The 27,095-nt window shown below is 40.8% G+C and overlaps 1 pseudogene; it reads right to left on the bottom strand.

The window, feature by feature from the left end:
• On the bottom strand, positions 1 to 26,828 carry LOC101108315 (peptidyl-prolyl cis-trans isomerase A-like; annotated as a pseudogene).
• Between the last annotated feature and the right edge of the window lie 267 nt (positions 26,829 to 27,095).

Below are 27,095 nucleotides of genomic sequence, written 5' to 3'. Positions count from 1 at the left end.
CTAGTGCCACCTGGGAAGGCCGAGTTGTCCACAGTCAGCATTAAAGAGCTTCTTGGTGGTCCTGCCATTCCTGGACCATAGCACTCCATGGCTTCCACGATATTCATGTCCTCTTTACCTTGCCAAAGACCACAGGTTTGCCATTCAAACATTCAGTCTTGACAGTGCAGATGAAGAACTGGGAACAGATTGTGTCGGATCCAGCCTTTGCCATGGACAAGATGCTAGGACCCATGTGCTTCGGGATGAGACTCTCCTCATCATATCTCTCCCCACAGATGGATTTGCCATGAGTGCCATTATAGTGTGTGAAGTCACCACCCTGGCACATAAAGCCCACAATCATTCACAATCTTTTCACAGTCTGTGAAAGCAGGAACCTTTTTAGTGAAGTCCTTTTTCTCCAGTGCTCAGAATATGAAAGTTTTCTGCTGTCTTTGCGACTTTGTCTACAAACAGCTTGAAAAAGACGTGGTCTGAGGGCTTACCACGCACAGTGCTATCAAAGAAAACAGTGGAATTGACTGGCTGGGAGGTGGTAGTGTCTGCAAAGCCAAACTTTCTTCATTCTTTAGTGCAAATTGCTTGTCCTCCTGGAAAGGAACCTCTTTTGAATTTTTACCTTTATCTTCACAAGTAAGGACTTCAACTCAAACGAGTCTTTACCATATTTCCTTAAGGTGACTGAGTCTTGTTGCCCTCTTTGAATTTAACCTTTCCTGTCTGCCCCAACTATCTTGCGTGACTTCCATTGTGATCGTCTTCAAATATTGCTTTCATCTTGAGACTCCTCTGAGCATTACCCTACAGAGTGTCTAGGCCCTATCCAACCCTGGGTTTGAGCAGGCTTGTGAACAAGGATGATAGTGTGTGAAAATACTTAGCATCATTCCTGGGATATAGCAGGCACTGTTGACTTCTTTTTCTTTTTATCAAGTTAGTTTCTTTACTGTCCCGAATACTACCAGTGGTAGTCCAAGGCCTACCTTGGAGATATTGCAGATTGGGTTCCAGACCATCACAAGAAAGTAAATCGCATGAGTTTTTTTGGTTTTTCAGTGCCTATGAGCTATATTTACACTATCCTGTAGTCTATGAAGTGTGCAAAGCATTGTATCTTAAAAATACATACCTTAATTTTAAAATATTTTATTACTAGAAAATGCTACCCATCGGGCTTCCCTGGTGGCTCAGTGGTAAATAATCCTCGTTCCAACGCAGGAAACACAGGTTTGATCTCTGATTTGAGATGATCCCACATGCAGCAGAGCAACTAAGCCCGTGTGCCACAATTATCGAACCTGTGCTCTATAGCCTGGGAACCAATACTACCAAGCCCATGCACCACAACTCTTGAAGTCCAGGCATTGTGGAGCCCATACTCCTCAACGAGAGAAGCCAACACAATGAGGAGCCCACGCACCACAATGAAGAGTAGCCCTCTGCTTGCCACAACTAGAGAAAAGCCTGCACAGCAACAAAGGCCCATCATGGCCCAAAATAAATTTTAAAATATGGTTTAAAATGCTCCCCATCATTTACGCCTTCAGTGAGGTGTATTAACATCAAAGATCGCAAATAAAATGTGATCACCATAACAAATATAATGAAAGTTTGAAGTATTGCAAGGATACCAAAATGGGACACAGAGACATGAAATGAGCAAATGCTGTGGCAAAAATGGCACCAGTACACTTGTTTGATGCCAGAAGCCTTCAATTTGTAAAAAACACAATATATGTAAATTGCAATAAAGCTCAATAAAATGAAATATGTCTGTATTCTCCCTCCAAGAAGTGTATTCACTTCAACCTTCTGCCTCTCCAAATCTAGCAAATGCAAACAAATTCAAATTCTATGTTCAAAACTTTAAAACTACCTTGAAGGTCACAGAAGTAGGAGCAAATGGAAAACCACACCTTGTTTTTGGCTAAGAAATTCAACATCATAAAAATAATGTTATTTAACATGTCAAAAATACTAATAAGGTTCTAGGAAGAACAAAGGATATGGGAGGAGGGAAGCTAGCAAGGCTGATTCTAAAGCTCATATGGAAAAAATTAACAAGAATGGCCAGAACACTGGCAAAGAAGAGTGATAAAGGGAGATGAGCATCTGTTAGATATTAGACTATAAAGCCTCAGTAAGGGCACTAATCCATCCTCAGGACCTAAACACTTCCCAAACATACCAGCTCTAAATACAAATACATTGAGGACTAGGTTTCAACATAAGAATTTTGGGAGGACAAAAACTTCAGTCTGTAGCACCAAATGTCCATGGATAGGGAAATACAGAAGGGAAAAAAAAGAGAAAAAAAAGCAGTGATAGCAGAATATAAACAATATATCATTAAGTTAAAAAGTAAGGTGTAAAAAGTGTATATACTATGCTACCTTTTAATAAAGAGAAGCTATATAGATAAATATACATACCCAGGAGGTCAGTAATGCAAGCAGGACTTTTCAGTGTATACCTTTTGACACTATTTTGTTTTTTAAACCATATGAGTTAAGTGTATTACCTTTTTTTAAAGAAGATAATGCCTTCCTAACTATAAACAAAAATTTAAAACTGAAGAGTTGGGAAGAGGACTTCTCTGGTAGTTCAGCAGTTGAGACTCTGACATCCACTGCAGGAGACGCAGGCTCCATCCTGCTCTAGGGCCTGGGGGCCTCACCTACTGAGCCCACATGCTACAACTACTGAAGCCCACACACCTAGAGCCCACGCTCCGCAACAAGAGAGGCCACCACAATGGTTGGGGAACAAAGATTCCACGCACCGCGGGGCAACTAAACCCCTGCACCACACCTACTGAGTCCACACTCCGAAGCCCATACTCCGCAACAAGAAAATCCACTGCAATGAGAAGCCCGTGCACGGCAACAAAGAATAGCCCGTTTGCCTCAACTAGAGGAAGTCTGGGCACAGCAAAGAAAATCCAGTGCAACCAAAAATTAATTAATTAATTAAACTATTTAAAAACTGCTGCTGCTGCTACTAAGTTGCTTCAGTCGTGTCCGACTCTGTGCGACCCCAGAGACGGCAGCCCACCAGGCTCCCCCATCCCTGGGATTCTCCAGGCAAGAACACTGGAGTGGGTTGCCATTGCCTTCTCTGCTGCTGCTGCTGCTGCTGCTAAGTCATTTCAGTCGTGTCCAACTCTGTGTGACCCCAGAGACGGCAGCCCACCAGGCTCCCCCGTCCCTGGGATTCTCCAGGCAAGAACACTGGAGTGGGTTGCCATTTCCTTCTCCAATGCATGAAAGTGAAAAGTGAAAGTGAAGTCACTCAGTCGTGTCCGACTCTTCGCGACCCCATGGACCGCAGCCTACCAGCCTCCTCCGTCCATGGGATTTGCCAGGCAAGAGTACTGGAGTGGGGTGCCATTGTCTTCTCCATTGCCTTCTCTACTATGTATAAAATATCAAGGATATATTAAATAGCACAATAAATTATATTCAATATCTTGTAATTTTAAATGGAGTATAATCTGTAAAAATACTAAATCACAGGTTTCCCTGGTGGCTCAGTGGTAGAGAATCCTCCTGCCAATGCAGGGAACATGGGTTCAATCCCTGGTCTGGGAAGATACCACATGCTGCGGAGTAAGTAAGCCCATGTGCCACCACTGTTGAGCCTGTGCTCTCCATGGCTCGGGAGCTGAAGCTACTGAGCCCATGTGCCACAACCACTGAAGCCTACACACCTAGAGCCTGCACTCTGCAACAAGAGAAACCACCGCAGTGAGAAGCTGTGCATCACAACTCGAGGGTAGCCCCCACTCACTGCAACTAGAGAAAAGCCCATGCAACAGCAAAGACAATGCACAGCCTAAATAAACAAAAAATTTAAAAAACGACTAAGTCACTATGCTGATATCTCTGAAACTAATACAATAATGTGAATCAACTATACTTCAACAGAAACAGAAGTGTTTAAGACCATGTTTTCTATGCAGGGGCCACAGGTTCCATCCTTAGTTGGAGAATTAAGATCATCACATGCCACATGGCACAGCCAAATTTAAAAAAACAATTTTTTAAGAGAAAGACAGATACTGTGTAATCTTTTTATATGTGGAGTCTTAAAAACGCACAGATACAGAGAACAGATTAGTGGTTGTCAGAGGCAAGGAGTGAAGGATGGGCAAAATGGAGGAAGGAAGTCAAACAAACTTCCAGTTAGTTATAACATGAATAGGTAAGGGGAATGTAATATACAGATGGCAAATATAGTTAATATTGTATTGCATACTGAAAGTTGTTAAGAGAGTAAATCTTAAAAATTCTTATTGCAAGGAAAAAATATTCTTTAATTAGGTATGGTGATGGATGTTAACTAGATTTATTTTAGTGATCATTTTGCAGTAAATACAAATATAAAATCATTATGTTGTCCATCTGAAACTAATATAATATTTAATGTTAATTATACCACAATTTAAAGAAAAAATAAAACTTGGCAAGTTTGTTTTTGTCCCTCAAAGATTTCCTCCATATAAAAATCTGATAAAAAGCCTGATTCTTGGTCCTGCCAGGTTATGCTCCCCTAGACTCAAGGATTTCTCCAGTGGTTTCTCTAGAAACGTTCTGAGTGTATTACATGATGAAGTGGGAAAAGGCTTATGCTTGAGACTCCCGTATATTGTTGTTGTTCAGTTGCTGAGTCATGTCTGACTCTTTGTGATCCCATGGACTACATCATGAGGGCCTTCCCTGTAGCTCAGCTGGGAAAGAATCCGCCTGCAATGTGAAAGACCTGGGTTCGATCCCTGGATTGGGAAGATCCCCTGGAGAAGGGAAAGGCTGCTGACTCCAGTATTCTGGCTGAGAGAATTCTGTGGACTGTATAGTTCATGGGGTCGCAAAGAGTCAAACATGACTGAGCGACTTTCACTTCACTACAGCATGTACAGTCTTCACCTTCTTCCACTATCTCCTGGAATTTGCTCAAGTTCATGTCCATTGAGTCAGTGATGCTATCTAACCATCAGTCCCTTATACTACTGTCTTTCAAATACTAGTTCTGTCAACAACCAGCTCCATGATGTTGAATATTTCAAATCACTAAAGCATTCTGGTGGCTCAGACCTTAAAGAATCTGCCTGCAATGCAGGAGACCCAGGTTGAATCCCTGGATCAGGAAGATCCCCTGGAGAAGGGAATGGCTACCCACTCCAGTATCCTTGTCTGGAGAATTCCATGGACAGAGGAGCCTTGGTTTATCATCCATTGGGTCACAAAGAGTCAGACACGACTGAGTGACTAACACTTTCTAACAAACCACTCTGAGCCTTGTTCTCCTTATTTGTAAATTTAGAGATAATAATGCTCATCTCATAATGTTATAGTGATTTAGAGATAAGGCATGTGAAAATCCCCAGCATATGGTAACTGACCCAAACCCATCCCTCTTCTTATGCACAAAGTGATTTACAAATTAATGAAGAAACAAGTGAACATCTTCCCCAAGCAGTAATATTTGCCTTATTTATAGAAACCTGCACCACCAGTTTCTAAACACAGGGGCAAACCAGATCTCTTAGAAGTTTGTCTTGGCTTGTCTATAGCACTTCAATTTTGGAACATTGTGCTCTTGAGGTGTGTCACACTATGTCCTGATTTTAAATGTTAAATCTGGCTTTGTCGAGGATATTTGGTTTGTAAGGATCTCTCAAGATTCCATGAGGTCCTCAGGTATGACAAGGCAGAGTCTTTGCCCCTTACATGATAACCATATAGAGAATATAAGATGTTTAAATAAATAGCAGTTACCCAAGGCAGAAAGTAATGTACGTCTTAAGGACAAAAGAGGTGTACAGAGAAAATGCTATGGAGATTTAATAAGGAAAAATTACTTCCAACTGGAGACAATAAAAAATGGGTTTACTCAATCTTTCATTAGGCATTTATCATAGATGTGCCTCTGAAAGGTGTTAGGCTAGACACAGAATACAAAATTTAAATTATATCACACTTGTTCTGGGGGAACTAAGAACTAAGGGGGAAAGCCATAGAAAAGAAACAATTGCAGTACTATGGGATAGGGACTGTTTTATAAGAGGTATGTTCAATGTGCTTTGGAAGTAGAGATCAGGAGTGATTGACTCAGTGTACAGAGACTGAGCAAAAAATGATGTTTGAGCTGGTTCTTGAAGGATAAGGAGGAGTTTACCAGATAGAGAAGGTTGGAAAGGATATTTATTAAGACATTGTCTTTTTATTTTGAAAAATGGGAAGACTCTAAACATTCAGAAGTGAGGCAAATCCAGAATTGATCAACAAAGATCAGAAAATCAGAAGAAAGTATGAAGTGAAATAGTTCTTACTATGATATGTGAGTAGAAATTAATGAATTTGATCCAGTTTATGGTGGGATTAAAGACAGTGGGGACCACTATTAAAGATATTCAAACTGGGACAGGATAAGGTTAGAACTTTGAATTAAGAATATTAAGTTTATAGTTTTATACAGGATAAGTTGGTTAAGGGTACACTAAGAGTAAGGAGGGCAAGTAGGAGACTATTAAAATAGCTGGGTAAGAAGTAACGAAATCAGACTTCCCTGGTAGGCCAGCATGGGTTCACCTAAGCCAAAGCAGGGGACATGGGTTCAACCAAGTCCATGGGCCTCAACTACTGAGCCCGTACACCTAGAGCCTGTATCCACAAGAGAAGCCATTGCAAGGAGAACCCCACACACTGCAACAAAGAGTAGCCCCCAAGAGTCTAAACTAGAGAAAGCCTGCTTGCAGCAACAAAGACCCAGTGCAGCCAAAATAAATAAATAAAATACTAAAAAGTAACAGTATCATGTAGAAAGTGGCAGGAGGAACAGAAGGGAGAGGCCAAATGACAGAAGTATTGCAGACATGGGGTGTGGTTATTGGCAACCTGAGTGCTTGAGAGGATGCTGTACCATTAACAGAAATAAGAAAGGTAAGGCTTGGGGGAAGTCAAAAGTGGACACACTAGTTTTGTGAATCTACAGAAGATCAGTTTCCATGGAGCAATAGAAACAATAGGTAACATGGGACAAGTGGTTAAGGAGTAACTGGAAGTGAGAAAGTAGAGGCAGCAAACACGGCTACTTTTTGTGAACTTTGGCAGTGAAGGAAAAGGGTATATGAGGAAAGATATTGAGGGTTTTCATTGGATGATGAACTGGAGAGACTGAACTTACTTGTAGATGGAAAGGGAAAATGAAAAGTGACCAAAACTTGAAGACAAAAGAGAATGGGGTAAATGATAGAGCAAGGTTATGGTTTCAGAGATGTTACTGAAGAAAAAGATATGACCTATTTGTGTGACAATAATCTCTAAGCATAAGAGATAAAGAATTTCAGTTTCTACTTCAGATCATCTCAGATGATTTGCAGATAATTTTTTTTCCTATACGGAAAATCTCACCCTGCTTTTTTTTCCCCAGTCCCTTGGCAATTAAAGCAATTTCAGATTGGCTTGTGACATAGCCTACTTAGTAAGAGACACTGTCAAAGTAGAGTGGGAGTTCTCTCATTGTTTTCCCTAGTATTCCTGCTCCAGAGAACTGCTTGTTCAACCACCTCAGATTTGATATCACAATACTCTATGACTGGCTCTTCCAAAAGAGCTGTTCAATTTGGACAGATGTTGATTTTCACAACTTTCCCAATTCAGACATTTTAAAAGCCAAGAGTAAAAAAATAAAGCTTCCAGAAGAAAACATAAAAGAATAGCTTCATGACCTTAGAATAGGCAAAGACTTCTTAAGCAGGACAAAAACACACAAATCATAAAGAAAGGGAAGATAAACTGGATACTATTAAACAATTGTTGAGTTTTGTTTATCAAAAGACATCAATAAGACAAGAAAAAGACCAAAACACAGAGTGAAAGATGTCCTCAATATGTAAATAGACACATACTCAGAATACATACATAAGGAGAAGGCAATGGTAACCCACTCCAGTACTCTTGCCCGGAAAATCCCATGGATGGAGCAGCCTGGTAGGCTGCAGTCCATGGGGTCGCTAAGAGTCGGACACTACTGAGCGCCTTCACTTTCATTTTTCACTTTCCTGCATTGGAGAAGGAAATGGCAACCCACTCCAGTGTTCTTGCCTGGAGAATCCCAGGGACAGGGGAGCCTGGTGGGCTGCCATCTATGGGGTTGCTAAGAGTCAGACACAACTGTAGCGACTTAGCTGCAGTAGCAGAATACATAGAATGTCTATAAATCAGTAAGAACAGCTAAAATGAAAACAGGAAATATTCAAGTGTTGGATAAGGATCTGGAGCAACTAGAACACTTATACATAGCTGGTGAGAGTATAAATTGGTACAACCACCTTGAAAAACAGTTTACTTGCATCTCATAAACAAATCCAGCACTAAGCATCTATAGAGCAGAAACAACTGGGATCTATGCGTATGTCCTACAATAGAATGAATGAATAAATGTAGCACGCTTATATAATACTACTCAACAATGGGAATGAAAGAACCACAACTACACACAACAATATATATGAATTATACTACATACATCATAGTGGGCTAAGAAGTCAGAGTTCATACTGTATGATTAGAATTCAGAAACAGGCAAAGGTAATCTAATCAGTTAGAAAAGAGGATAGTGGTTGTCCCTGGTGTGTGTGATGGGGGAGCAATGTAGCAACTAGAAAGAGGAGCAAGAGAAATTTCTGGAGTGTGGATAACATTTTCTTTCTTGATCTGACAATAATTATACAGGTGATTTCAACTTGTGAAATTCATTGAGATGTACAGTTATGACTCGTGCATTTTTCTGTGTACATGCTATACTTCAGAATTTATTTTTTAAGACAGATCTCAAGTCTGTCAACCTTGTCCTCATGATAGGCTCAAATCAGGACATGACCAGGAGTGTAATTTATTATTTTCTCTCCTATTTAATCTATTTATTAAAATTAACATTTCTCATTGGTTTCTGCCTTCCAAATCTCTCACTGGCAAGTTCTCCACATCTTGAAACCCTTTAATGATTTCCACACAACAGAATATTATGCCAAGTTCTGTGCTTTGTGGTCTGTGCTTTTGTGTTATAGACAACAGAGTATCTCCCTTAATCCACAAATCTAATGAAATTGCTCAAACAAACAACCAAATGGGTAATAACAAACACTTGGTTTGAAATTCACAACCATAAAATCCTTACAGCACTACTACAACTATGGAATCCTTGGTTTGGTCAGTTCTATTGATGCCTTTGTTGCCACATTCTAGTCTTCGGTCTCCTTGAGAACATTTTGGGTGATAACACCAAGTTCAAAGAACAATAATGATAGTGGAGGGGTGTTAAAGTCAGGAGTTCCTTGTTCATTAGTTATTCAACATTCTGAAGAGACCACTAACTATGCAAAAATACTTTCAATATGGACATCTAGGTACTAAAGGAAAAAAAAAAAAAACAAACATATTACCATGGTTGTAAAAAATAAAAACAAGCTTAATGTCATGGATTCCTAGGATGTTGTAGGATTCAAAAAATACTACATTCCTGGTTCAAAGGGCATGCACATTTTGATTGGTATTGCATTTCATCAAAAATGTGATTTGGAATAAATGACATTTTTAATAACATTCCATTTTCTAACCCAGGACCATGATGTACTTTCCATTTATTTTCTTGTTCTTTGATGTAAAGTTTTAAAGATTTCTCATTTAGTCCCTGCCCATTTCTTACTATGTTAATTTCTAAATAAACACGAGCAATGACTTTGAAATTCCTGGGGACTCAGTGCTCCCAAGAGAGCCCAAGTGGGCAGAAAGTGAACCCATTTTTCTCTTTAAATTACATCTCTCCTAGTATAATTCAGGAAGGAAAGACTTTCTAATAGTCTCAGATAAATCTGTCTTTTAGCTTTGGCTAGGACAAAGGGAAGAAGAGGAGCGAACACATGGTTGTGTTTCACCCTTTTTTGTTGTGGTGGTGAAAATCTGAATATATTATCTCTAATCAGCTAATTTTCCATTATTATTGCTCTTCTATAGTACTGCCATTAGGCCCAGGAAAAATAAATTATTAAAGAACATGGAAGTGTCTCTGACACTCAGGATGGTATAAAACCCTTAACAATCACTTGCATGATTAATTTCATTTGGTCTTCAGGGAAACATGTCACATCTGTTGCTCTGTCTTTGAAATAAAAGGCAACTATGTTCAAATGCCACAAAGCAGAGATTCTCAAACTTCTTAACTCAAGACCCCTTTACATTCTTAAAAATTGAGGGCCCTAAAGAGCTTTTGTTTATACGGATTACATCTATTGACAGTCACCATAATCTAAATTAAAACTGAAAAAAATTATCACTTAGAAATAATAATAAACCCATTATGTGTTAATATAGATAACATTTTTCTGAAAAATAAGTATATTTTCCCAAACCAAAAAAATTTCATGAGAAGAGTGACACTGTTTTACGTTTTGCAGATCTCTTCAATGCCTGGCTTAATAGAAGACAGATGGATTTTCATCTGCTGCTGCACTCAATTTGTTAGAATATCACACATCATATAGCCTCTAGAAAATTCCATCGTACATCTGTAAGGGAATGAACATGCCGATGGTGTCTTAGTATTCTTAGGAAAGTAGTTTTGACTTTGTGAACCTCCCAAATGGAATTGGGAACTTTCTGCAATCACCAGACCACAATTTGAGAACCACTACCACAGAGGGTTGGCAACTTCACATGGTTCAACCTTGCATAATCTTGTTCCTCAAAATATTCAGCACCCATAAGTCAAATAATTACTTACATTTCTTTAAATATGGTATGCATTGCTTCTTAACAATTTTTATACTTTTCATACTTTCAGTAATGTGTGGGTAGTATGACACATATATTCAACTTTCACCCAAATAAATTTCTGATTTCAGAAAATATGCTAGTAGAAAAGTGCTAAAGGATAAATGATACATATGAATACATGAATTTCCTGATAAATTCAGGAAAAAGAATGACTAATATAAAAACATTTTTTCATTTTATCACCACTCAAGCAAACCCAAATAAAGCAACAAACTGACAAACTCTTGGGGTTTTTTAATTGTAAAAATATGAATTCATATCTTTCATCATCACATTTAATGTTACCAAGTTTTGGGAAAAATGCTTGATAATGGGGTATGAGCTACTTCATAAGAGCTCAGGGGTACCTGTTACCAAAATGCCTTTTAGTGAGCTCATCTTGGGATTTGCCCTGCCCTTTGTCCCAGAAATGCCACTTCTGAAAATTATTCTAGGGAGATTTTCATGGATATACACTAATATTTATGTTACAAATCCATAAGGCTGTATATTTTTATATTAAATGCTTTTTATAATATTGTTTTGTTGTTGTTGTTTAGTCGCTTAGTCACGTCCAACTCTTTGCAGTCCTGTGGACTGTAGCCTGTCAGGCTCCTCTGTCCATGGGATTTCCCAGGCAAGAATACTGGAATAGGTTCTCCAGGAGATCTTCCTGACCCATGGATTGAATTCTTGCATCTCCTGCATTGGCAGGCAGAATTCTTTACCACTGAGCCACCAAGGAAGGAATAATCTAAGTGTCCAGTGGTAGAGTTAAACAAATTAGGAAGTTATTGAGTAATATTCTGCAGTCATTCAAAGTGAATTTTAGAATTCAATAGTGACCAAAAAAAGTGTTCATGTAATATTAAGTGAAAAGGAGTATCACAAATCAGTGCGTATAGTATGACGCAGCACAGTAAAACAGATATGCACCTTTGTAGAGAAAGGTTAGAAGACAAGTGTGCCACATCCAAACTTCATGTTGAATTCTCCAGAGGGAGCTTAGCAGGAGAGTTAGAGCGAAGGTCAAGTTCCTGCTCTGTTCACCTAGTGCTGAGTCTTGGGCACAGGGCTGCCTACAGCCAAGGCAAGGAGATACCTTTTTTCTGAATTGTTCAAAAACATCAGATAGACTATTGATAGGATGGGATTTCATCAATGTACAAGTATTACTTTTGTGAAAAAAAGATACAACTATTTTTAAAAATATATCTTTTTATAAGCAGATAAGTGGTGGTCGTTGAAGCTGGAGGGTGGGTACATGGATATTCATTACAGTGTTCTTTTTCTCCCTGTGTTTGACATTTCCTTCAGTAAAAATATCTTTTCTGACACTCTTATGATCATAATACTTTATATAACTTGTTATTTGTTAAAATATTAATCCATAGCTCTTGTCATAACTGGAGCTTTTGGTTTCAAAATCTCTGACTTAATCCAAAGCCTGAAGAGTCTCTAAAAGATTAACTTTAAAACTTCGCAGCAAATACAAGCCACTGTTAATTTAACTTGCAATGTTTCAGCAAGATTAACAGTGACCTTTTAGACTCCCACAAAGCACTATACTTTACCTCAAGTATCCACTTAAAATCTAAGCCTGTGGGGTTTTTGATTTGAAAAGATGAGTATGTCTCGGTTGATAGTTCTGATGTGCGTCACAAAAGTATTCAAAACTAGACATGGAAATTCTGTCCTTCCCCCCCCTCCTTTCTTTGAGTAAATAAAATAATCCTTAAGTTGATGAGCTATTTATTTGACAATTATTAAAGCCTAAGTTGTCACTTAGGAGAAGGCAATGGCAACCCACTCCAGTACTCTTGCCTGGAAAATCCCATGGACAGAGGAGCCTGGTAGGCTGCAGTCCATGGGGTCGCTAAGAGTCGGCACGACTGAGCAGCTTTACTTTCACTTTTCACTTTCATGCATTGGAGAAGGAAATGGCAACCCACTACCGTGTTCTTGCCTGGAGAATGCCAGGGACGGGGGAGCCTGGTGGGCTGCCGTCTCTGGGGTCTCACAGAGTCGGACACGACTGAAGCGACTTAGCAGCAGCAGCAGCAAGTTGTCACTTGCCGAAATGTTTGCTTGAAATCTGGTCTTTCTAAGCTAATTGTCTCTTGTGCTTCAATCAAAAGTCACAGGAAAGTTTTTCTCCTCTTACCAAATGTACTTATTTTGTGATCACTGTTCCATCCCTAAATGAAGTTGTTAACTTTAACTTAAATGAGAATTTTCTTTTTCACCTTGACCCTGCAAATTCAAGAGAGATCAAATAAAATTTTATCTATAAGCTTTGGACACATATATTCAATTTCTATCTCCGTTTGGAGGTCTCTTAGTCACTTCATATATACTTGTTCATGGGGAGGGGGAAGGCAGAGCTGACTAAATTAAAAATTTTTTTTGAAGTATAGTTTTTATAATACTATATTAGCTTCAAGTGTACAGTGGAATGATTCTGTATTTTTATAGATTATATTAAGTGTTACTACAAGATAGCACATGTTCAATCAAAAGTGATCCTCTTCTCCCCAATCCAAGCCTGATTCTCTTCTAATGTTTCCGAGCTTTTTTTGGTAGGGGGAGCCTCATTGCAAGGCACAAAGGGTTTTAGTTCCCTGATCAGTAATTGAACCTGTGCCTTCTGCATTGGGAGCGTGGAGTCTGAACCACTGGACTGCCAGGGAAGTTACTCCTCATCTTAATGAACGGCTCCATCATCCACCCAGTGGATGTTAGTGTCCTCGGCAGCATCATTTTTTTTCCACACCTGATCTTTTCATATTTCCTCTCACCTGCTTTAAACTATTCTTTCCCAAATGAGATCATGTCATCTCCTTGTTTAAAACCCTTGAGAAGTTTTTCATGGCTTTTAGGATGAAAACAAAATCCTAAATCCTACATATGGTCTATAAGGCCCCAGATGATCTGGCCCCCTGCCTGCTCTAGCCACTTTCACATCCTATCAATTCTCCCAAACAACCTGCCCCTCCTTCCTACCTCAGAACTTCAAATATGATGTTTCCTCTATCTAGAAAGCTCTTTCTCCCTACAGCCCATTGCATTTCTAATTAATTAGATGACTAATTAGTCATCTGGAATGAGCAGCAGTTAATCGTGGCTACTATTTCAGGTGAGCAATTCTGTGCTAAGCACCTCTTAGGTACTAAATAATTTAATTCCCTGAGCCACTGTATGAGGTGGGGCTCTGGGATTATAACTGAGGTGACAGAATCAGGTGAAAGTTAGAGTGTTAGTCGCTCAGTCATATCCGACTCTCTGCGACCCCATGGACCGCGCCTGCTGGGCTCCTCTGTCCATGGAATTCTCCAGGCAAGAACACTGTAGTGGGTAAACATTCCCTTCTCCAGGGCATCTTCTCAACCAGGGATCGAACCCAGTTCTCCTGTACTACAGGCAGATTGTTTACCATCTGAGCCACCAAGGAATCCTTATAATCAGGGAGAGAGGGGAAGAAGGGAGGAAGAAAGAAAGAAAGGTGGAAGGGAGGAAAGGAGGAGGAAAGAAGAAAGGATTTTAAGGACTTAGATCATGCATTTGTAGAGGCTAGCAAGTCTAAAATTCATAGGACAAGCTGGCAGGTTAGTGATTCAGGTGAGTTATATAGCAGTTTTGAGTCTGAAGGCTGAAAACCTGGGCAGAATTTCTATGCTGCAGTTTGGAGGCAGAATTCCTTTTTTAAAAAATTCAGTTCAGTTAAGTCGCTCAGTCGTGTCCGACTCTTTGAGACCCCATGAACCACAGCATGCCAGGCTTCCCCGTCCATCACCAGCTCCCAGAGTTCACCCAAACCCATGTCCATTGAGTCAATGATGCCACCCCTCCATCTCATCCTCTGTCGTCCCCTTCTCCTCCTGCCCTCAATCTTTCCCAGCATCAGGGTCTTTTTAAAATTAATTTATTTTAATTGGAGGCTAATTACTTTACAATATTGTAGTGGTTTTAATTTCTTTTCAAATCCTCAGACTTTTTGCACTTAAGGCCTTCAGCTGATTGGGTGAGGATGAGGCCCACTCGTGTTATAATCTGCTTTACACAGCTGATTGTGTAAATGTTAATCACATCTGGACAAACTGTGACATCACTTATATGAAGAATCTAAAATAGGTAAACTCAGATTGGTTGCCAGGTGCTGGGTAGGGAAGGAAGCATGAAGGTACAAGAGTACCATGTACTCCTTTGATCAAAGGGTACAAAGTTTTAGTTATGTAAGATGAACAAGTCCTAGAGATCTATTGTACAGAATAGACTCTATAGTCAACAATATTATATTTTATACTAAAAATGGACTGAGAGGGTAGACCTTATAATTAAAATGTGTGGCTCTTACCACACATTTGAAAAAAATTAATAATAATAAAGAAGGCAAGAGGAACCTTTTAGATGTAATGCATATGTTTAAATCACTACAGACTGTAGTGATAGTTTCATAGACATATCAGTTCAGTTCAGTCACTCAGTCGTGTCTGACTCTTTGTGGCCCCATGAATCGTAGCACACCAGGCCTCCTTGTCCATTACCAACTCCCAGAGTCCACCCAAACCCATGTCCATTGAGTTGGTGATCCATCCAGCCATCTCATCCTCTGTTGTCCCCTTCTCCTCCTGCCCCCAATCCCTCCCAGCATCAGAGTCTTTTCCAATGAGTCAAATCTTCACGTCAGGTGGCCCAAGTATTGGAGTTTAAGCTTCAGCATTAGTTTCCAATGAACACCTGGGACTGATCTCCTTTAGGATGGACTGGCTGGATCTCCTTGCTGTCCAAGAGACTCTCAAGAGTCTTCTCCAACACCACAGTTCAAAAGCATCAGTTCTTTGGTGCTCAGCTTTCTTCACAGTCCAACTCTCACATCCATACATGACCACTGGAAAAACCATAGCCTTGACTAGACAGACCTTTGTTGGCAAAGTAATGTCTCTGCTTTTTAATATGCTATCTAGGTTGGTTATAACTTTCCTTCCACGGAGTAAGCGTCTTTTAATTTCATGGCTGCAGTCACCATCTGCAGTGACTTTGGAGCCCCCCAAAATAAAATCGGACCCTGTTTCCATTGTTTCCCCATCTATTTCCCATGAAGTGATGGGACCAGATGCCATGATCTTCGTTTTCTGAATGTTGAGCTTTAAGCCAACTTTTTCATTCTCCTCTTTCACTTTCATCAAGAGGCTTTTTACTTCTTCACTTTCTGCCATTAGGGTAGTGTCATCTGCATTTCTGAGGTTATTGATATTTCTCCAGACAATCTTGATTCCAGCTTGTGCTTCTTCCAGCCCAGTGTTTCTCATGAAGTACTCTGCATATAAGTCAAACAAGCAGGTTTACAATATACAGCCTTGATGTACTCCTTTTCCTATTTGGAACCAGTCCATTGTTCCATGTCCAGTTCTAATTGTTGCTTCCTGACCTGCATATAGGTTTCTCAAGAGGCAGGTCAGGTGGTCTGATATTCCCATCTCTTTCAGAATTTTCAACAGTTTATTGTGATCCACACAGTCAAGGGCTTTGGCATAGTCAATAAAGCAGAAATAGATGTTTTTCTGGAACTCTGTTGCATTTTCAATGATCCAAAGGATATTGGCAATTTGACCTCTGGTTCCTCTGCCTTTTCTAAAACCAGCTTGAACATCTGCAAGTTCACTTCATGTACTGCTGAAGCCAATGTGATCACAGACATATACTTACTTACAATTTCATCAAATTATATACATTAAAAAGGTACTGGTTTTGTTTTGTTGTTTTTTGTTTGTTTGGGGGTTTGGGTTTTGTTTTTTGGCCACGCTGTGTAGCATGTGGGATCCTAGTTCCCTGACCAGGGATCCAACCCATGCCCCCTGCAATGGAAGCATAGAGTCTTAACCACTGGACTGCCACGGAAATCCCACATATGTACTGTTTTGTATTTCAATCATACCTCAATAAAGTAGTTCAAAAAATGTTCATCACATCTACAAATATCCATAATCTAGTTAACAAATAAAATTAAATGTCACAGTGGGGAAACATATACGCATAGTTGGCTAGTGAGCTGTTTATATATTTATGTATCTGGAGATAGTCAAGGAGAACTGGGCTGAATAACTTAGAGCCAAGTAGTAGTTGAAGTTATGAAATGAATGAGTGAAATTCCCTGCAGAGAGTAACAGTGAGATGGGGAGAGGGCTGAAGGTGGATGATAGGAGACAACACCATCTTAGAGGGGTGGACGGAGAAAGTGGTATCTTTGAAGGTGACTGAGAAAGAGCTACCCATGAAGCTGGAGAAGTACCAAGAGACCATTAAGCCACAGAAATCAAGAGAGTACAGAGTTATAATGGATGCTAGAGACAAGTCTAGGAAGGAAAGGACTAAAATGTCCCCAGTGGATCTTGCATTTAGGAAATCCCTGGTGACCTTTAGCAAGAAGAGTTACTCCTGAGAGAGAGGTGAAGAGAGACCCTAACTTAAGCATTCTATTAAAAATGTGAAGGAATTTTGTATGGAAAAGGAAGGAGGGTAAGAGAGTGATGAGAAAGGAAGATATAGGATGGAAAATTTGGGGGGACATGTGTGTTTGAGATAGAAGAACATGTTCATGTTCAGAAAGGAAAGGCACTAAGAGAGAGACAGAGACAGAAGTTACAAGGGAAAAAGGCGGGGTGGTATTTGACAAAGCAAGGTTCCTGAGGAGGCATGAGGGGATGGGATGTAGAGCACAAGTAGCATGGACTACAAGTGGGTTGGGTGGTGACGTATAGCAACTCTCAAGGAAGAGACAGCTCTCTGCATGTAGTAGAATAATAAATTCTTGAGTTGGAATGAACTTCAAAATGTCTTTAGCTTCAAGATGCCCCTTGTGTTTCAGTGCTACCCGTGCAGGAGACACGGATTCCTGGACTCCGCATCCTGAGTGGCAACTAATCCTGTGGAGCACAACTCCTGAGCCCACGCTCTAGAACCCACGAGCCACAGCTATCGAGCCCGCGCTCCACAGCCACTGAAGCCTGCGCACCTAGAGCCTGTTCTCTGCAACAGAGTAGCCACCACAGTGAGAAGTTTGGGCACTAGAGCTAGAGAGTAACCCCTGCTCCTGCTCGCCGCAACTAAAGAAAGTCTGGTTGCAGCAACTAAGACTCAGCACAGCCAATAATTAATTAATTAATTAAAATATATATCTTTGGCTTCAGTCAGGTAGTGCATTAATGTTTCCACTTATCTTCAGAACCACATTTTAAACATTTAGGAAATAAGATTGCTGACATGTGCCTTCCAAAAAGATCAATACTGCCTAACACAGATCTGTAACAAAAACAGGCTATGCCTTATTTTACTATTTTCCTGATTCCCTGTGAGAGAACCCACCACCATTTGTAATACACCCTCTCTTTTGGTGTATTTAAATAAGATGCTAGTAGATGAGATGGCTGGATGGCATCACTGACTCGATGGATGTGAATCTGAGTGAACTCCGGGAGTTGGTGATGGACAGGAAGGCCTGGCGCGCTGCAATTCATGGGGTCGCAAAGAGTCGGACACAACTAAGCAACTGAACTGAACTGAACTGAAAGAGGTTCTGCTCTTACATTAGATATGAAGATGTTTACCTTGTTATTGATATGTATCATTCATGAAAAATATTTTAATTAGAAATAATAACTCCTTTAAAACATTCTTATAGAACCATAGCTATAAACAAGGTTTCTATTTTGCCAAAAAGCTAAATCCCAGTAAAATGTCCTTCAGTCTGTTCCTGACACATAAATTCAGAGAAGTTATAAATGGAATTCAAGGTGCCCTTTGCAAGTAAATGTGTACTATTGTCTGTGTACCTTCTACATTCTAACAGGCCTTTCTTGCCTTTGAAATGCTATAGGTGGTGTGACTCCCTTTCTACTCAGCATTTTTGTGGGGATTAGAGGTTTGAGCTAGACGCTGACCCTCTCACCCTAAGACAAGGAGTTTCACTTAGCAGTTTGCAGGTTACCGGCTATGGACTCTAATATGTTTCTAATAATGTGTAAGCAACAATTTTATAGTCTTCAAGTGAGCTTGATTGTTACCTGGCCCCCAAAGACTATAGCTTTTTGGAGTTTGTTTCCTGTTCTCAGCCATTTTCTACTTTCCCAATCTGCCTGCTAAATTATGCTTTGAATCAGACATTAGCCAGGGGTGGATGACTCTTTTAACAGAGGAAAGTTAACCAGAGACACTTTCTTGATGCCATAAATTTTTCTGCACAAGATGCTGCTTTGGAAATAGCTGTTGTCACCCGAGAAAATTCTGTTGTATATGTGAGACTTTGAACATCAGGGAATATGGCTAGAGGACGGGAATTATGGTGGGAGTAAAAATAGGCAAGGAAGCACTGAGGGAGAAACATAGAGGTTTTACCACTTTGTGGCCCACTGTTACTGGAATATTATAAAAACTTTGCACTCATGCTATTATGTGACTTACAAGGCAACAACAGCTGAGATGCATGAGGACATGGGTTCCATTTCTTTAATATGTTTCCCTGACATCAGTGAAATGATGTCGTGTCGAAGACATGCCTTTCAGTATGCCCAGATGGGATAAGAAAGCAGCTGTCAGTGTCTGGACCTTAGCCCACCCTTGGCCCAGGGCCCCTGGCCTGGCCTGACTCTGAAACCTTGGTGCTCTGTCCTTGGACTTAGTGCTCAGTGCTGTGTAACCCACTGGCTCCTGTATTAACCCAGGAATACCTCACGTTACTGCACATTCAGCTGTGAACCTGCTAAGTATAATAAACTAAATACATTGTTTACAAACAAAAAAATCAGGGAACTTCAGCACATGTGCCTTCCCTTGTGCACTCAAGTACTACCCTTTGTTAGGGAGGAGATCATATCTCATGGCAAACAGATGAGGAAAAAATGGAAACAGTGACAGACTTTATTTTCTTGGGCTCCAAAATAGCTGTGGACAGTGACTGCAGCCATGAAATCAAAAGACGCTTGCTCCTTGGAAGAAAAGCTATGACCAACCTAGACAGTGTATTAAAAAGCAGTGACATCACTTTGCCGACAAAGGTCCATCTAGTCAAAGCTATGGTTTTTCCAGTAGTCCTGTATGGATGTGAGAGATGGATCATAAAGAAGGCTCAGTACCAAAGAACTGATGTTTTCAAACTGTGGTGCTGGAGAAGACTCTTGAGAGTCCCTTGGATAGCAAGAAGATCAAACAAGTCAATCCTAAAGGAAATCAAGAATATCCATTGGAAGAACTGATGCTGAAGCTGAAGGTCCAACATTTTGGGCACCTGATGTGAAGAGTTGGCTCACAAGAAAAGACCCTGCCTGATTCTGGGGAAGACTGAAAATAGGAGAAGGGGGCAACAGACGATGAGATTGTTGGATGGCATCACTGACTCAATGGACATGAGTTTGAGCAAACTCTAGGAGACAGTGAAGGACAGGTAATTATGGTATGCTGCAGTCCATGGGGTCACAAAGAGTTGGATATGACTGAGGAACTGAATAACAACATATATTCAAATTTCTCTGTGCTGTCTTTAGGCCACCCAAAGCCTTCTACGAAACCTTGTTTCTCACATTACTCCCCTCTTATCTACACTTTCAAAATCCTATACAAATTTGTCTGTTCTCTGTTTCAGTCAGTTCAGTTCAGTCGCTCAGTCGTGTCCGACTCTTTGCAAGCCCATGAATTGCAGCACGCCAGGCCTCCCTGTCCATCACCAACTCCCAGAGTTCACTCAGACTCACGTCCATCGAGTCAGTAATGCCATCCAGCCATCTCATCCTCTGTCGTCCCCTTCTCCTCCTGCCCCCAGTCCCTGCCAGCATCAGGGTCTTTTCCAGTGAGTCAACTCTTCGCATGAGGTGGCCAAAGTACTGGAGATTCAGCTTTAGCATCAGTCCTTCCAAAGAACACCCAGGGCTGATCTCTTTTAGGATGGACTGGTTGGATCTCCTTGCAGTCCAAGGGACTCTCAAGAGTCTTCTCTAACACCACAGTTCAAAAGTATCAATTCTTCAGCATTATGTTTAATTGTTTCTAATAGAAGGCTTCCTGATTTGGGAAACTAGTTAAATGCTAAGAAGGAAGGTTTTCTCAGAAATGCTACATTTTCATATGAAGTAATGAATAATGGTAACATTTCAGTTGCCATGATAAGTCAGAGGCGGGATTAAGAATGACCTTGTCCCCCACCAGGGGGACTTCCCTGGTGGTCCAGTGGTTAAGACTCTGTACTCCCAAAGGAGGGGGCATGGGTCTAATCTAGTTGGGCAAGTAAGGTCCCATATGCCACCTGGCACAGCAAAAAAACAAGACAACAACAACAACAAAAACTTTGTCTGTCTTACTATTTTAATTGTGAAAAACAAATAGTGGAAAGAAAGCAACATTATTTCAAAGGCAATACACGTTGGTGAGTCAGAGAACCACTGGCAGTTCCACAGCGCAATATGACACACTGAAAGGATGCATACAGTTTGTATCCTGGGGGGTGAGTGGGGGCACTGGAATTCAGAGCTGTTGGAAGAGCAGGCCTAAAGTTCCTTTTAAATGGCATTTTGCCAGAAATATTGATAAAAATGTTAACTGATCCCATTAAAGAATGAGGTAGGGTGTTGCTGATGGAGTTTACTGAAGGGTATTACTGCTGCTGCTGCTAAGTCACTTCAGTCGTGTCCGACTCTGTGCGACCCTATAGATGACAGCCCACCAGGCTCCCCCATCCCTGGGATTCTCCAGGCAAGAACACTGGAGTGGGTTGCCATTTCCTTCTCCAATGCATGAAAGTGAAAAGTGAAAGTGAAGTCACTCAGTTGTGTCCGACTCTTCACGACCCCATGGACTGCAGCCCACCAGGCTCCTCTGTCCATGGGATTTTCCAGGCAAGAGTACTGGAGTAGGGTGCCATTGCCTTCTCTGTGAAGGGTATTAAGCCACTCCTAATGTTTCCTCTTAGGTGCTAGCCACCTCTACAGTCAGGTAGTATATTCACTGAGGACCAGTTATATTCCAAGCATTAGGTAAACCCTTGTTTAACATAAATTCGGGATTTTTTCCCAACTATCTGTATCCATGTGTTTATCCATTTTTCAAATATCCAGATTCCTTATGTTTATCCATGTTGAAACATAAGTTGGAACAGTGGGAATCATCTTTATAATCCCGTAATGACATTTTGCCAGAGAAGGAAATGGCACCCCACTCCAGCGTTCTTGCCTGGAGAAGCCCAGGGACGGGGAGCCTGGCGGGCTGCCCTCTAGGGGGTCGCACAGAGTTGGCCACGACTGAGCGACTTCACTTTCACTTTCCACTTTCATGCATTGGAGGAGGAAATGGCAACCCACTCCAGTGTTCTTGCCTGGAGAATCCCAGGGACGGCGGAGCCTGGTGGGCTGCCGTCGATGGGGTCACACAGAGTCGGACACGACTGACGCGACTCAGCAGCAGCGGCAGCAAGGACATTTTGCACAATTATCCTAAACAGGAAAAAAACATAAATCATTTGATCTTTTCCATACAGTCCAGTCATGAAGCAGTAGGAAAAAAAAATCTACTTATGCATTTTTACCTTATTCCAAATCATCACACTCTTGGAAACAGATTTTTGAATAGGCTCATTCAGTCATCCCATTTTTACCTATGAATATACTATACAAGGCACGCCTTCCCCATACTATACAAAAACAGGCAGAGACATTCACTAACTCTATGACATTTTGAAATATGCTCATCTCTCCATAGAGGTACTGCCTATCCCTGAGATATTTACGCAGTTCACAGCCCAGTAAGACCCACTGAGAGGGTGAATGTTCTGACTCTTTTTGCATATCTATATATTCATACCTCTGTAATTAAACTCCAACAGAATAAATGACATGGAAGAAAGATAAACCAGAACGGCATGCTGTTTTTACACATCTCTGCCACAAATAGGATCATTAAAAATGACTTGGGCATTGTACTTCTGCAGATTATAGAGTGACATACTGATGGATTTAGAAGTCTAAAATACTGCAGAGAATAATGTATAAAGAATCTCATCTTACAGTTAACATTTCAAAAATCTTCCATAAGACTTCTCACAGACAGCTATTTCAAAAATAAATTCAGATTGAAGAGACTATTTTCTAATTTCTTGAGGTAGACCCTGATGCTGGGAAAGGCTGAAGGCAAAAGGAGAAGGGGATGGCAGAGGATGAGATGGTTCAAAAGCATCATCAACTCAGTGGACATGAATTTGAGCAAACTCCAGGAGATAGTGAAGCACAGGGAAGCCTGGCATGCCGCAGTCCATGGCATCACAAACAGGTGGACACAACTTAGTGACTGAACAACAGCAAAGGTGGAGTTCATGACCACCAGCATTGGTGTCACTAGATGTGGTGGTGGTAGAGGTTTAGCTGCTAAGTCGTGTCCGACTCTTGCCACCCCACGGACAGTGGCCTGCCAGGATCCTCTGTCCATGGTCTTCTCCACTAGATATACATAGGTTTTAATGTTCCAGCCAGACCACATGGCATGTGGGATCTTAGTTCCCTGACCAGGGGTTGAACCCGTGCCATCTTCAGTGGAAGTGTTAAGTCTTAACCAGTGGACTGCCAGGGAAGTCCTTGCCATAGATATTTTTAAATGGAAATTTGTTGTTTTTTCCTTATCTACTCAGTGTAAACGAGAAGTTGGTGCTTATGTAGCCTGTTGGATAACCTGGGTGCTCTCATTCTCTTTTTGCAGCCTGGCAACAAGCTAGCTCAGCAGGGTGTGCTGTGAGGCCTCAGACAGAAACTAGAATTGATAAGGAAAATTCCACAGGCGACTAGTCTCAAAACTCTTGTTTTTTTAAGCCAATAAAATCGTAGCTGCAATAGAAAAGCTCAGTTTTCCAAATTGGCTGGGTGATTCCTGCTCCCTCCCCACTCCTCCAAAAGTATGTGAGGAGGCAGGGAGTAGGGATGCCTCTTCTGGTACTTTCCCCAGGCCCAGGCAAACTCTCCATGGGCTGGCTAGCAGGTGGGGGACCCCAAGATTTTGGCTAACCCTGAGTCTATAAATTTTTGTTTAGGGTCTGCACTGTTGTTGTGTTTATTCAAGCCATATATTGCTTGATAATCCTGAAGTTTGAGAACCACTGGGCACAAATTATTTAATTATATTTACCTATAATCTGTAAGAAGTAAATATCTTTTCAAAACCTCACCCTTACTCCCATAGACAACATTACATTATTCCCCCCCGCCCCAAACTTTAAACTTTTAATTTTGTATTGCGGTATCAGTTCAGTTCAGTAGCTCAGTTGTGTCCGACTCTTTGCAACCCCATGAATTGCAGCACGCCAGGCCTCCCTGTCCATCACCAACTCCATGAGTCAACTCAGACTCATGTCCACCGAGTCCGTGATGCCATCCAGCCATCTCATCCTTTGTCATCCCCTTCTCCTCCTGCCCCCAATCCCTCCCAGCATCAAAGTCTTTTCCAACGAGTCAACTCTTCACATGAGGTGGCCAAAGTACTGGAGTTTCAGCTTGAGCATCATTCCTTCCAAAGAAATCCCAGGGCTGATCTCCTTCAGAATGGACTGGTTGGATCTCCTTGCAGTCCAAGGGACTCGCAAGAGTCTTCTCCAACACCACAGTTCAAATGCATCAATTCTTCGGCGCTCAGCCTTCCCCACAGTCCAACTCTCACATCTATACATGACTACTGGAAAAACCATAGCCTTGACTAGACAGACCTTAGTCGGCAAAGTAATGTCTCTGCTTTTGAATATGCTATCTAGGTTGGTCATAACTTTTCTTCCAAGGAGTAAGCGTCTTTTAATTTCATGGCTGCAGTCACCATGTGCAGTGATTTTGGAGCCCCCCAAAATAAAGTCTGACACTGTTTCCACTGTTTCCCCATCTATTTCCCATGAAGTGATGGGACTGGATGCCATGATCTTCATTTTCTGAATGTTGAGCTTTAAGCCAACTTTTTCATTCTTCTCTTTCACTTTCATCAAAAGGCTTTTTAGTTCCTCTTCACTTTCTGCCATAAGGGTGGTGTCATCTGCATATCTGAGGTTATTGGTATTTCTCCTGGCAATCTTGATTCCAGCTTGTGTTTCTTCCAGTCCAGCGTTTCTCATGATATACTCTGCATATAAGTTACACAAGCAGGGTGACAATATACAGCCTTGATGCACTCCTTTTCCTGTTTGGACACAGGACTGGAAAAGGTCAGTTTTCATTCCAATCCTAAAGAAAGGCAATGCCAAAGAATGCTCAAACTACCGAACAATTGCACTCATCTCACACACTAGTAAAGTAATGCTCAAAATTCTCCAAGCCAGGCTTCAACAATATGTGAACCGAGAACTTCCTGATGTTCAAGCTGATTTTAGAAAAGGCAGAGGAACCAAAGATCAAATTGCCAACATCCGCTGGGTCATCAAAAAAGCAAGAGAGTTCCAGAAAAACATCTGTTTCTGCTTTATTGACTATGCCAAAGCCTTTGACTGTGTGGATCACAAGAAACTGTTGAAAATTCTGAAAGAGATGGGAATACCAGACCACCTGACCTGCCTCTTGAGAAATCTGTGTGCACGTCAGGAAGCAACAGTTAGAACTGGACATGGAACAACAGACTGGTTCCAAATAGGAAAAGGAGTGTGTCAAGGCTGTATTGTGGTATAGCCAATTAAAAATGTTGTGGTAGTTTCAGGTCTTTAGATATTTGAGTTGTATAAATGTGAATAAACTCCAGAAAGACTTTTTGGAATTTTGGCTTAAAAATATCTTCCTTAAATTAAGAGTTTCCTTAAAATGTCACTATAGCTAAAGCTTAATACGTTATTTTTTTGTAAATATGTAGAAAAGACTTAAGCATGTGGGTTGATTCTATGATCTCAACTAAGTACACTGATAGCTCGACCATTTCTGTGGTTATTGGATGGGATTCTCTTTCTGCCAGTTAGTATTAACATGACAGAAATGGCAGAGACAATTCTTAAGAAGTTTTACTAATTCTTTGATGACCTCAGTCAAGTAGGTGAAAATTATTTGATATGGTCAATAAACTGGAAACTGTCTTGTTAGGATAAAACCATATGTGTCACCGTTTGTAATATTGTATTCTGAGTATTCTATGTGCAAGGAAAATCTAACGGAAGCAGGAAGATACAGAAGACAACATTTCAATGGAGAACCACTGAAGAATATAACAACCAGATTAAAACTTTTCTGTTTAGATAGAAAAACAAAGCCTGAAAGGAGAGAAAACTTGTCTATAAAATCGTGAAGGGGTTAAGAAAAGGAATGTATACCTGCTCATTAAATCCCGAAATCATAGAATCAGGATGTATCTCTAACACTTTATTAAGTTTAGGCCAATTAGAGAGAAGCATGACTTCACATAAAAAAACAGAATTTGAATCACCCTAAATGGTGATATAGTAAATTTTTTACAACTTCAGCGATGAACCAATCTGGTAGAGTCTTAGTGAAGTCCAAGAGTGGTCAAAATGTGATCGTTAAAGCTGATATCCAGGAGAATAGTTTAAACTTGCCACCACTTTTCTGGTGACACGTCCCCTAGAGATAAAATGTCTGATGAGCCATGCAACACCTCCAAGGTGATGATCATTATGATTTTAGAAAATAAAAACTATGAGTAGAAAAGAATAAGAGATTCATAAAAAAAAAATCACAGGACATGCATGCTTTGACTAAAAGACAATTGGGGTGAACATCTGTGCATAATGTCCATTTTATCATACATATGAAATCTACATTTTCTCATAAAATATTAGCTTGTGGTTCACTTCTTATGTTATTTTGGGATAAGCATGTTTTATTGACCTACAAGGCCCATATAAACTGTGCTCTGTTCTCTCCCCACCCCTCTGAGACCCCCTCCTATCAGGATCCAACCCACTCACTCTTCCAGCCACACTGTCCTCCTTGCTGTCCCTCCTGCACGCTCACCTTTTCCTGCCTCACTGCCTTCACTGGTACTGCTCCCTACCCCACAAGCATCCATTGCATGCTCCCTCTTTTCACTAAATGCTCTATGGAAATGTCACTTTGTCAGAGAGCTCTTCCCTGACTATCTCATCAAAAATACCACTGTCTTTGCTGGCCCTTTACCCAATTTCATTTTTCATTTTAGCACTTAACAACACCCAACACAGTATACATTTGACCTTTGAACAACATAGGGACCAAGGGCACCAAGCCTCTGCAGAATTGAAGAACTGAGTATAACTTATAGTTGAGCACCCGAATCCCAGGTTCTTCTGGATCTAGT

Source organism: Ovis aries, chromosome 7 (genome assembly GCF_016772045.2).
Source record: "Ovis aries strain OAR_USU_Benz2616 breed Rambouillet chromosome 7, ARS-UI_Ramb_v3.0, whole genome shotgun sequence".
NCBI classification, from domain to species: domain Eukaryota; kingdom Metazoa; phylum Chordata; class Mammalia; order Artiodactyla; family Bovidae; genus Ovis; species Ovis aries.
The sequence above is the reverse complement of the archived record's forward strand: the minus strand, read 5'-3'. Positions and strand labels throughout refer to the sequence as shown.